Source organism: Dioscorea cayenensis, chromosome 15, assembly GCF_009730915.1.
Source record: "Dioscorea cayenensis subsp. rotundata cultivar TDr96_F1 chromosome 15, TDr96_F1_v2_PseudoChromosome.rev07_lg8_w22 25.fasta, whole genome shotgun sequence".
Taxonomy (NCBI): domain Eukaryota; kingdom Viridiplantae; phylum Streptophyta; class Magnoliopsida; order Dioscoreales; family Dioscoreaceae; genus Dioscorea; species Dioscorea cayenensis.
Window position 1 is genome coordinate 19515484 of NC_052485.1, and position 14009 is coordinate 19529492.

The 14009-nt window shown below is 41.5% G+C and overlaps 1 non-coding gene across 1 annotated transcript; it reads right to left on the reverse strand.

The window, feature by feature from the left end:
• Positions 1-473: 473 nt before the first annotated feature.
• Positions 474-580, reverse strand: LOC120278303. The gene has a single exon (XR_005541640.1). It is a non-coding gene; the product is annotated as a small nucleolar RNA R71 (small nucleolar RNA).
• Positions 581-14009: the final 13429 nt, after the last annotated feature.

Genomic DNA, 14009 nt, shown 5'->3' on the forward strand with positions numbered 1-14009 from the left:
AATGTACACTCAGAAGAAAGGATAAAGCACCTGTACAAGAACCATCGAATCTAGCTAAAGTGGAAGTTGAAGGGTCTGACATGATGGCAGAACATAATCAACAATAGAGAATACATTCCGATTACACCAGACCATCAGTATTTGGGACACAATCTAGCATTTTGTGACCCCCGATTACAGTTGTAAACTTTGAGCTAAAACCAGCAGTTATCCAAATGATATAGTAGTTAGCGTAGTTCAATGGTTTTGCTGATAAGGATCCGAACAACCATATTGAAAACTTCTTGGAAGTTTGTGGAATACTGAAGATAAACAGTGCTACGGATGATTCTATAAGATTGAGGGATTTCCCATTCTCTCTAAAAGGAAGAGCAAAGCAGTGGATACATTCTTTACCATGAGCATCCATCATGACATGGAATGAAATGGTTGAAGCTTTTCTTGCAAGGTACTTCCCTCCGGGGAAATTGGCGAAGCTTCATAATGAAATATCATCATTTGTTCAGATGGAGCTTGAACACTTGTTTGAGACATGGGAGCAATTCAAGGACCTCTTAGAGAAGTGTCCAGAACATGGTTTCCCCGAATGGATGATTATTCATACTTTTTACATCTGGTTAAATCCAAGTACAAGACAACTTCTAAATGCCACCGTAGGAGGTACAATGGGGAACAAGACCCCTAAAGAAGCCCGACGGTTGGTAGAGGAAATGGCCATGAATAACTACCAATGGAATGCAATAAAAAGAAAAAAGTGGCCCGACAGACTCCATGAAATTGATGCGGTTACATCATGATCAGCCCAAGTAGAGGCATTGAACAAGAAATTAGATATATTGACTTCACCGAGGGTGCCCACGATCATAAGTTGTGATGGTTGTGGGGGTTCACATATGCAGTCTGATTGTCCTATTTCAATTGGTACTTCAGCCATGATTGAACAAGTAGACTTTGTTGGCAATTCGGGAAGGGTACAAGGATCGAGGAACCACCCCAATTTCTCATGGAGTAACCAAGGGCAGCAAAGGGCCATAGCACCACCCGGTTTTCAACAACAAGTCCCGAGCATGGAGAATAGAGTTTTAGGCTTGGAAACCCGGATGACCGATTTAGAGAAAGCCTTGATTAGATTTTTGCAATCATCGACTACACGATTCCAATCGGTCGAGGCTACACTTCACAGCCATACCGCTACATTGTATAATCTAGAAAATCAAGTGGGGCGAAATGCGAAGTCTTTATCAGAGTGACCACAAGGAAGCTTGCTGAGTAACACTGAGACTAACCTGAGAGAATATGCGAAGGTGATCACTTTAAGAAGTGGTCGTGAGTTCGAGGGTAAGCACTTGTTTGTCGAAGTAATAAATCCCAGGTGAGTGGGGTATCGTATCCACAGGGAGTAGGGAATGAAAATACTAATATTGCTACTTAACCAAGTGAAGATGAATAATGATTATGTTGATGAAATGTAATGTAAATAGAAATAAAATTAACAAGAATGAGAGGCACAAATAAGTAAGAGGAATGACAATCAATAGAAGTGGGGTACTCAGATAATGCTCCCCCTAGGACTAATGCTTCAAGTGCAAGACCAATTATTATGTCTCCTAATTGATGCTTAATGAGTCGTGGACATCCTTGAATACACGGTCCCAAACCTAAGGTCAACTATGACTAACTCTACACTATGCCATGATGGAGAAATCAAACAGTTTAACACCTCACACTGTGTAAAGTTGCAAGACGCTCTAGGGATTCTAGGTGATAAACACTATTCCTATGTGTAGATCTAACCCTTTGGTCCAGGAGAAAGATCCCTAGTCACAATTAAGCCCCAGGTTCTAAAGTCACTTCAACGCTTCACTTTATTATTCGGACAACTAAGCCACAGAGGTGTTCATCCCTTAGCCCTTCACTCTACTATGACCACAATGAACTCTTGGAACATGGAGGTAGGATAAATCACATCGGAAGAGAAAGGGGATGCTCCTCTACCTCTCGACTTGCCCTCTCGACCCTCTCCAACCTTGCTTTGTCTAACCCTCATGGTGTGTCACACATCCACAAAGGTTACGAAGATGGTCTCTAAACCCTAGTGTCACTCTAAGTTGGAAATTATTCAACAAGCATTCAAGATTATAACTTAATTAGAGACATCAATTAAGGAAAGTATAATAAAAGGTCAATGAAACAAAAATATCCTAGGGTTTATAAAATCAAAGTACCCACTAGGAGGTTTAGCTCTCCATGGGGCAAGATATAATCAATAATGAAATCGAAAGTAAAAACAAGTAATCCATAGGAAAACCCCTTCTGTAATCGTGTCGGTGGTCTTGTGGAGTAGCCTCTTCTTCTCTAAAGGTCCTCTTGTCCGGCCTAAGGCACACCTCGATGGATCGGTGCCAATGAAAGTTCCCCCAATAACCTTCTTCCAAGAGAAGCGCAGTGTCTAATCCATAGTACCACTCCAAAGACTTGCCAAAAGCCTCTCAAAAACCTAGCTGACGGCCTCTCAAAAGATAGAGAAAAGTTGGAGAGAAGGATGAAAGATTTTTTTAAAAATCGGGCTCAATCACAGTTAAAATAGTGCTCGAATCACGCATCCACATGCTCTTATGGATTCTCCACACAAGCCTTTGGAATTTCCACATGGGCGTGGGGAATTTCCACACGCCCGTGTGGATTCTCTAGAAACCTGATTTTTGGCCAGCTATGACCAGTGACTGGTACAGTGTGTTGCTACAGTGATTTGCTATAGTAACCTGCTACTGTACTCCACCAAAACACTCCCAATTCCACACTTTTCATTGAGGCAACATAAAGGGGAACACGTTTATGCCGTGGATAGCACCTCTTCTTTAATCAAAGGCCTCATTGTGGAATATCTTGCTATCAATTCACAAGTCAGGATACGCAAATGTAACTACCTTCATGCCCTTCCAACTCATTGTAATGGCTTGAATACAGGAGGTTGGCACACATTCACATATCATAGAACCCTACTTGTATCTTTGCGTTTGTTCCTTCAAAGATTCCACCAAATAGTGCGTTCACGATATACTTTTGGCCTCTTTTCTTAATACTTAGTTTCACAACTCTACATGCACAAAAGAACACATATACACATGTATTAGCACTTAATCTTGATAAAAGTCATGCTCATCATAAGGAAAGAACACTTCGCATTCTTATAACACAAGCACTTATCAAACTTTCCTGCACTTAAGCTTTTGCTTGTCCTCAAGCAAAGAAATAAAACATTAAAGCATAGAAAAAAGAAAGATTGAAGGTTCTTGGCCTTAGGTTTAACAAAGCATGCAAGAAAAGCATTCTATGAGTAAGGGAAATTTCAACACTAAATACAAAAAATCAATGCTCTAGCGATAAACTTGAATCAAAAAGGACAACAAACCCAAACTCATATAGTGTGTGTAAACTCACTCAAGTAAACCCAAAGTATACTACTCAAAGTTCTAAGTACGAGGGACTTATTTATCTACAAGCATAACAAAACAAAAGGATGGTAGTAACTTCACACATCCTCTAAGGTAGCCCTTTCCGAAACAGCTGCTAAGGTGGCTTTCACACTTTTGAGGTGATAGCTCTTTCTACCGGGGTGGTAGCTTTCACTCATCCCATGAGATAGCTCTTTCTGTCATTAGGGCATAATTAGTACCCAACTTATGAGTGTAGCTTCATACTTCATAGGTGGTAGCTCTTTCCACCCCCAATGCACAACTAAACAATCTAATTTTTTCCTTCTTTTTGTTTTCCTTTTTTTTTTTGCAAAATAGAACAAGAAACAAAACTAATTAGTCCCTTAAGCATCAAACTTGAGTTTCCAAAAGAGTTTCACGAGTGAGTGTTGCCGAAATATTAATCGGGCAAAAATTCCTAGAAATTCAAGTAAAAATTAGGGCATGAGAACATTCAATGCTAAAACTTCTCCTAAACTCAAGAATGAAAACATTGTAATTAAGGTGAATAGCCATTAGCTACGTGAGCACGTATGTCAATCAAAACTAATCTAAAAGACATGTGCAAAGTGAACTACCCCCCACAATTAAGATGTACATTGCCCTCAATGTACACATGCAAGCACAATAAAAAGTATAGTAATCAAGCAAATATGTGGGAGTCGGTAATTGAAATAATACTCCCCTGACTTCTAGTGTTGCGTTTGACAGAGCTAAATCCTTGGGAGTGAAGTTCCAATGGGTTTTGAAGCACACACGGAACACATTGGCCGTGTCCATGAATAGTTCTCAATTCCCATACTGACAAGACCATCTGCACGCATACACAAGCCAGTTCAGTGAGGCTCAATAAAAAAAATAACTCGAGTATATAAAAAATAGAGCAATGAAATACAACTCGAGGCAAAAATAAAAGATAAACTCAGAAATAAGATCCTTTCTTCATGTACAAGTCGAAAACATAATACAAAAGTAAAATATGAGAAATAAAAGAAATAAAAGAAGTGACACCTCAAGATGCGGTCATTCGTGATCGGCTCTGCTGCTGTCAGTGAATCTGGTGATGGTGATGTTAGAGGAGCCAGAGGGATCCTCGGTCTCATAATGAAAAGTGAGGATGCGTTACGCTCGAGTAACTATTGTAAGGTGTCGAGGCGCGCCATCACCTCTGTGTGCTGCGCAGCCTGCGTCTAGCGAACCTCAGTGATCTCGGTTCATCGTACCCCTACCACACTCTTGAGCCTCTCAAATCGATCATAGGCTTGAGATAGTGAAAACAAGTGCACCGGAGGTCGCTCCTATGTTGTGGGGGGTGCCTCAGTCTCCGCATGCTCTGGCTGAGGCTTGGTAACAAGCTAAGAACCCTCTATAGCATCATCTCCTCCCTCTGCTACCTCTGGAGCAGGTGTAGCCAATATAAACATACTAGGACTATATCCGAGCACCAATCTCATCAATCTCAGTGTATTCAAGGCTAACCGTGAAGGGATGGTCATCTTCTCAGTCCCACGAATGGCGTCCAATAGACCCATGCGTAGGATGAGTCTGATAATATACGAGCCCAAGAAAATGACACCCACTCTGGCATACTAGACCTGGTGACATAAATACTCAGCTCAAATATGTCTCAAATGAAACTACTATCGCTGCACCATCGAATACAAAAATAATAACTCCTACCAACTTAGTAATCGTGTGCTATCACGACGGTCGTTCACCGACCGGCTCAGGATGGCATGCAGATAATGGTAGGCCAGTCAGGAAAGGCACATGGTCTTAGACAGAGTGATGTATGCTCTCTGAGGAGTCAAGGAGCAAGGATAATCTGTCGGCAACTAAGCGTACTCCTCAGTATCTATGAATGGCTACTCATACAGCTCCAACCGGATTGGAAAATGTGTTATGCTTATGCTGTAGTGATGTTAAAATGCTCTTAACTGTATAGCATCGACACTATCGAATCTAGCATAAGAACGGTCGAACTCGAATGATGACAGCACCTCGAGTGTAAGCGCATGAATGGTAGGCTCTCTAATCGATAGTAACTATCTACAACCTCCCACTGAGACGAGATCCTCTACCTCATCCGCCAACTCATCTCTGTGCTGTATATCTTATAATACGCTCGTATCTAGGAAGTGAAATGGTCTGAACCTAATCTTCGACAGCCTCTCAAATCAGACCTGGTGCTCGGGGACAACGAATCCCATGTTCTCTGCCTTAGTGAATGGCTTACACGGGTGCTTATCAGCTTGCTTCTTCGATCGGGGTGCCATATCTACAAAACTTGAAGAAAAATTGATCAAAAGAACTCACAAAGTAACGCTACAGAAATCCACATGGTCGTGTGGAAATTTCACACGCTAGTGTGTATCCACTGGGCGTGAAAACTACAATGCCGCATGCTAAAACTCCAAACAATACATCTTAAAAATAGTTTCTAACTCTTTCTAAGCATGCATAACCCATCTAATTGTAGAAACAAATCAGCATCCATCATTGTAATCGATTAAAATCAAGTATGACGAAGAAAAGTGAGAATAAAGGTTTACTGACGAGATGAAATTAGAAACTTTGAATCTGACCGGAAAACTCGAGTAAACTTCTCTAAATCAATGGTGCGAGCTCAGGAGAGGGTTTAGGAATGTTCTCTGTGTGATTGGGAGTGTGAGAATGAAGAAGAACGAAGGGATTTTAAAGAAAACCCGTGGCTCTTGTGTCTCTGTACATTCATACGGGCGTGTGAAAATTACCCACGCCCATGTGACTCCACAGGAGAGACACACAGGGGCAGACGTATGCCCCTGTGGCTTCTCTATCCTTTCAAGAAAAATCTCTAAGTATTTCATACGCCCGTACAGAAATGCCATACGGGCGTGGACCTTCACGGGACCAGCTCACATGGGCACTCGCACGCCCCTGTGTATTCTCGGGATGGAAGAGAGCTCTTCTGCAGAGAACCACACGGGCGTGCGAAAATTACCCACGCCCGTGTGTTTGTCACAAGGTCATCCATATGGGCGAGTCCACGCTCCTGTGTCTTCTTGGGAAAAATATCTATGTCTCTACAAGATGAAACACGCTTGTGTAGAAATAACTCACGGGTATGTACCGTCACAAAGTCGTTCATAGGGACGAGTCCACGCCCCTATGTCCTGTCGGGATGAGATCGTAATAAAGACCCCCTGAAGTGTAGAAATTCCACACTACTGTGCATTTTCTCTGGATACCTTAGAAAACTCTGCAGGCTCTTAAGAAAATTCTTGAACATATAAATACACTCAGAGCCTGCCTTCTCATACAAAATATACTTGGGAAAAACATGAAAAATTCGCTCAAACGACCAACAACTTCGCCATAAACAATTAAGCACACGATAACACCAAAATATCCTCGAGAAAATCACATCAATAGCATCTAAAAATCAAGACACCAACACTTAAAGCCTTATTCATGCAAACACTAAACTAAAAACTAGGAAAACAATAAAAACTTGGGTTGCCTCCCAAGAAGCGCTTGTTTAACATCACTTAGCTTGAAGTACCTTGTCTTACCTCACGGGGGCTCATAGATGAAGGTTCCCTTCTTACCTATGACTTGGAAGCATGATGAACATAGCCTTTTGAAGGTAGAGGAAGAGTTACCGAGCTTGTTGCCACTTAATGGTTCATCACCAATGTTCCACTCTTCTGCATCCCCAACAGTCTTGGGGCATTTCTTGTGGTGTCTCGTCACTTGCTTCATCTTTCAGAGCATCTTCTTCATAATCCCCGGAGTAGATAGTACCTTCTCCTTTAGACCAAGCATCATCACCTCTTCATTCTCCATTTCTTGGCTTAACAACCCCTCGTACGGGTCCAGATTCAACATTTCTTACACATATTCATCAATTAGTTCATCGGTAGTGTCAAGAAAATAAAGAGTATCATCAAAGTCGAGAGAATGTCGCATGGCTTCGGCTAGGCGGTAGGTTAACTTGTCGTCGCCAACCCTTAGTGTCAACTCCGCTCCGTGCATGTCAATAAGTGCCTTGGAAGTGCGTAAGAAAGGCCTTCCAAGTTTGAAAGGAACATCTGCATCCTCATCGACGTCTAACACTATGAAGTCTATAGGAAATATGTTCTTGTCTTCCTTGACAAGCACATCTTTAATGATGCCCCTCGGATGTCTCACCGTTCGGTCCGCCAATTGCAATGTCATCTGAGTGGGCCTAGGATATCCCAAGCCTAGCTTCTGAAAGAACGAGTTTGGCATGACATTGATACTAGCCCCCAAATCTGCCAATGCCATCTCTTCACCCAAATTGCCAATGTTGCACGGAATCACAAAGCTTCCGGGTCTATCTTCTTGTTCGGTATATTCTTTTGCAACACCGCTGAACAAGAGGCATCTAAGATCACCAATGCACTATCCTCCAATTTCCTCTTGTTGGTCAAAAGATCTTTTAAGAACTTGGCATACTGAGGCATTTGAGATAACGTCTCCACAAAAAGAATGTTGATGTGCAATTGTTTTAGTAGACCCAAGAACTTCTTTTATTGCTCATCATTTTGGTCATTCTTTAATCTTGAAGGATACAACATTCTTGGCTTCTAAGGTAGGGATGCCACCTCCTTCTCTTTGTTAGCTCTCTCCTCAACCTCCACGACCTCGGGTGCTTCAACATTGGTCTTCTCACTTGGAAGCTGATAAGTGTCTAAATGTAGGTTTTTTCTTATATGTATTTTATACACTTTGCATATATTTTATTGAGAATTGATTCCCGTTTTGTGCTTAATCATGTACTATTTACTTTGTAGGGTACAAGAAAGCCATGGATAACACGAGGACAAAATATGGGCAAAATAAGAAGAAAACAGCCCAAAAGTACTGTAGCAGAGTTACTATAGCAAACATTGTAGCAGCGGGATTGTTTGAAGCTGCCTGTCCAGAACTTCATGCGGCCCCCATACAGCCTGTATTGAGGCCGTATACACCCTGTATGCACCCCCGTATGAAGCAAAAATTGAGGTTTTGAGTGCCATATGGCCCCCATACGGCCCGTATGCTTCAGAGGTTATAAATACAGATTTCTAGTGTAGAAGTGAGAGACTTTTCCTTGGCAGTTTGGCTACCGCCACCACACTACCTTGAGGCCTTCCGGCCATCTTCCGATGATGATCCTTGTGGGAAACGAGCGCACATTAGAACCAAGAGGGAGAGTAGCAAAGGAGAAGAAGTTGGAGTGAAGATCAAAGCCATCATTGCATCACCATTCGAAGCTTTATCCATTCAAGTAGATCATGACTTAGAGGGGGTTTTCATTACTTCTATTATGTTTTTGTCTTCCTTATATGTTGTATAAGTGTCACTTATGATGAGGGATTAACTTATTATTGTGTTCATATTTGGATGAATCCTAGGGTTCATCTTGTGTAAGAACTTGGGATGTTATTCTTCATTTAATTTAATGGTTGTTTGAGATTCAATATTTCGTCCCGTGACGCTTAGAATTACATGTATGGAGAAATCTGTGATTCTATTATGAGTTGTAGTGTAGATGTGACCTACTCACACGTACTAGATTTAGGAAAGATTGAAAGGGGATACTTGTGCTGACGCACTGAGAGATCTGGTGTTGGTAGCCCTCCATTGCTAGGTTTAAGCCAAAGAAGAGTAGGTTCACTCCTATTAGAGAACTCCTAGAACTTAATTCGATCATAGTTGTGTTGATCAACAAGAGATTCTGATTGACATTCGTATAGGATCAGGGGTTAGTCACTAAGTGATTGGGGCTAATCTACTCTTGAGGTCTCTAGGTCTCAACTATCATCAATGCATCTTTAAACCATCCTAGTTTGGGGCCTTAACAACAAGCCTAGGTGGATTCCTTGTCCAAACACTCCCTTCTCATACTTGATACTACTTTGTTTGTTGATAAGTGCTTGTGCGATAATAATGCAAAGTGTTCTTTCCTTATGATGAGCATTACTTTTATCAGGTTTAAGCGCTAATACATGTGTATTTGCGTTCTTTTAGGCATGTAGGGTTGCGAAGCTAAATATTGAGAAAAAAAGCAAATGTAGATCATGAATACACTATTTGATGAAATCTTTGGAAGGAATAAATGGGAAGACACTAATCAGGCTCAAGATACAAGAATGTGTGTCAATCTCTAGGCATTCAAGCGAGTATAATGATGTGGAGAGGCACATAGGCAGTACTTTTCACGGCCGGTTGAAAATGAGATTTTCAGAGAATCCACACGGGTGTGTGGAAATTCCTCACGCCCCTGTGGATGCCCGATTCCAGCCCTTTGAAAGCCACAATTCAGCCAGATTTCAGCATCTTTCTTTCCATCTTTTCTCCAACTTTGGAGAGGCTTGCGGCTTGGGTTTAGAGAGGTATTGGCAAGGCTTTTAGAGCGGTTCTATACCTTAAACACAACGATTCTCTTGGAAGATAGCTATTGGGGTAGCTTTCATCAGCACTGATCTGGCGAGGTATGCCCTAAGCTTGACAAGGGGAACTTTGAAGAAGGCGCGGCACTCCACAAGACCATCAACATTACTATCGAGGGTGTTTTCATATGGACTATTTGTTTTTACTTCCGATTTTACGATTAATTGTATCTTGCTCCATGGAGAGCTAAACCATAGTGGGTACTTGGGTTTCTGAACCCTAGGATGTATTTGTTTCATTAACCTTTTATTATGCTTTCCTTAATTGATGCTTTTAATATAGTTTCAATCTTGAATGCTTGTTGCATGCTTTCTCCCTTAGAGTGAAACTAGGGTTGAGAGTCAACATTGGTAATCTTTGTGGATGGGTGACACGCCATGATGGTTAACCGCAATGACACCTGGGGCTTAATTGTGACTAGGGGTATGACACGACCGAATATGCGTGTAAACCACAAGTGCACGGGTGTCAAAGTAATAAATCCTAGGTTAGTGGGTATCATATCCACAGGGAGTAGGGAATAAAAATACTTAAATTGGTTCTTAATCAAGTGAAAGATGAATAATGGATTTTGTAACAAGATGTAATTTAATCAAGAATAAAAGAGACAAGGAAGAGAAGCACAAGTAAAGGAGAGGTAAGCCAATTGATATAAATGGGGTACTCGGATATTGTTCCGCCTAGGATGATCGGTTCAAGTGCAAAACCCTCTATTATGATTCCAAACTAATGCATTAATGAGTCCCGGAGATCCTCCAATACATAGTCCAAAATCTAAAGTCAACCATGCCTGACTCTATACATGTCTCGGAGGAGAAATCGATCAATCTCAACACCTCGCACTCATATAGAATCGCAATGAGTTCTAGGGATTCCAAGTGATAAATCCTTTTTCTAAATGTAGACCTAACACTCTGGTCCAGGTGGAAGGTCCCTAGTCACAATTAAGCCCTAGGTGCTAAAATCACATCAACACTTCGCTCCGTTGCCTATGCAACTAAGCCCCAACGGAAGGTCATCCATTAGCCCATTCACTCTACTATGACTGCAAAGAACTTGAGGAAATAGAGGTAGGATAAATCACACCAGAGGGGAAAGGGGACCCTTCGCTATCTCTTGACTCACCCTCTCAACCCTCTCCAATCTAGCTTTGTCTAACTCTCGTGGTGTGTGACTCACTCACAAGGTTTACCAATAAGAACTCTCAACCCTAGTGTCACTCTAAGGGAGTATTCATTCAATCAAACATTCAAGATTGGAACTCAAGTAAAGCATCAATTAATGAAAGCTTAATAAAAGGTTTAATGAAACAAATACATCCTATGTTTCACAAATCGAAGTACCCACTAGGAGGTTTAGCTCTCCATGGAGCTAGTTACAATCAATAATGAAATTGAATGTAAAAGCAAGTAATCCATAGAAAACCTCCTTGATAGTTGTGACGATGGTCTTGTGGAGAAGCCGCGACTCTTGCAAAAGTCCTTTTGTCCAGCCTAGGATATACCTCGCGGATCGATGCCGATGAAAGCTCTCCCACTAACCTTCTTCCAAATGGAGTGTGATGTCGAAGCCATAGAACCTCTCCAAATCCCATGCTAATACCTCTCAAAATCCTAGCCGCCGGCCTCTCTCAAGTTGGGGAAAAGATGGATAAAAGAATCCTAAAATCGGGGTTGAAATAGGCCTTAAATAAGGCTGGAATCGGGTATCCACATGCCCCTGTGGATTCTCCACACGGGCCTATGGAAATTACACACGGGCGTGGATAATGTCCACACGCCCATGTGGATTCTCTGAACTTCACTTTTTCGGCCAGCTGTGAACAAAACCTGCTATAGTAGCAACCCAAAACACTCACAAATCCATGTTTTCATCGAGCTAATGTAAACGGGCACACGTCTTGAAGAATCTTTCTCCGAAGCTAGGTTGCTGAAGGCTCCCTCTATGCTATGAAGGAGAGAAGATTGATCAAAGTTGGTGATGGACGTCCCCCAATATCACCAAAGACCTCTTTCAAAACCCTAGCCGCCTTGCCTTCAAAGTGCTAGTGAAAAGCCTTGCCAAAAAGTCTCCAAAGAATAGGGCAAATAGCCTATCTAATGCCCAAAACTGTGCCTATCACATGCCCCCAAGTACCCATGTGGATTTTCCACGCGCCTGCGTAGGCTGTAGGAATTTCCATGTGGGAGTATGAATAGTAATTTCGCTACAGTACTGCTGCATTAAAATTGCTACATTATTTTGGTACAGTACTTTGCTACAATACTTTTCACAACACGCAGTCCAAACATTCTTCTCTTGAGGACACATATCCGGGCACACATCCATGTAGTAGGCTATAAGACTTTTCTTCATCGACGTACCTTTGAGAGATCTTGCAATCTTCACAAAGAGAAGGACCATGAAGATGTGGCTGCTTTTGTGTCCTTCTAATTAGTGAATTGACTTGAATCCTCTTGGAAGATGGCAGACATCTCCACATTCATGAAATCCTCTCGTGTCTTGGTCCTTGAATTGAACAAGAACTCCCAACATTATGTCTTTATAACCTATATTTGCTTCCTTTTTACTCTTCAAGGCATTCACAACATATATGCAGAAAAGAACACCTAATACACAATATGAGACATAAACCATGGTAAAAATGATGCTCAATGCATGTAAAACATATATAGAAATATGTCTACTCAAGCACTTATCAACAACCCATATGGAGGCCATATGTACCCCCATATGAAGCGAAAATTTAAGTTTTGATTGCCATACGACCCCCATATGGCCCATATGCTTCAAATGTTATAAATACAAATTTCTAGAGCAGAAGTGAGAGACTTTTCCTTGGACGTCTGGGTTGCCTCCATCACACTTCCTTGAGGCCTTCTGGCTATCTTCCGGTGATGATCCTTGTGGGAAACAAGCACACATCAACACCAAGAGGGAAAGGAGCAAAGGAGAAGGAGTTGGAGTGAAGATCTAAGCCACCATTGCATCACCATTCGAAGCTTCATCCATTCATGGGGATCATGACTCAGAGGGGGTTTCATTACTTCTTTTATGTTTTTGTCTTCCTTATATATTGTATAAGTGACCCTTATTATGAGGGATTAACTTATTGTTGTGTTTGGATTTGGATGAATCCGAGGGTTCATCTTTTGTAAGAACTTGGGATGTTATTCTTTATTTAATTTAATGGTTGTTTGAGATTCAATCTTTTGTGCCTTGATGCTTAGAATTACATTTATGGAGAAATCTGAGATTCTATTATGAGTTGTATGCGTAGATGTGACCTACTCACACTTACTAGATCTAGGAAAGATTGAAAGGGGATACTTGTGCTGATACATTGGGAGACCGTGTGTTGGTAGCCCTCCATTGCTAGGTTTAAGCGGAAGAAAAGTAGGTTTACTCCTATCGGAGAACTCCTAGAACTTAATGCGATCATAGGTGTGTTGATCCGGAAGAGATTCCGATTGACATTCATATGGGATCAAGGGTTACTCGCTGAGAGATTGGGGCTAATCTACTCTCGAGTTCTCTAAGTCTTAACTATCATCAATGCATCTTTTAAACATCCTAGTTTGGGGCCTTAACAACAACCCTAGGTGGATTCCTTATCCAAACACTCATTTCTGATGTTTGATACTCCCTTGTTTGTTTATATCCGTGTGCTAGTTACCCGGCCATAGAATTTGCTTAGCTTATTTTATTTTATTTCATTTATTCTTCTTACTAAGAATTGTAGGCTAGATAATAGATGACGAGTAAGTAATAATACTTCCTTGGCCCATGGAATACGACCCATGTATCACTCACAGGGTATTACTTGGCGATCCCATACATTTGCGGGGAAGCAATCAGAAGCCTACCCTTAACCTCATGACCACTTCTCAAAGTGATCACCTTCACATGTTCTCTTGGATTAGTTTCGATATTACTCAGCAAGCTTCTTTGTAGTTCCTCCGATAGAGACTTCATGATTTGCCCCACTTGATTTTCTAGATTGTGCAATGTAGCAGTAAGGTTGCGAAGTGTAGCCATGATCGATTGGAACTGTGTATCCGATGATTGCACAAATCTAGTCAAGACTTTCTC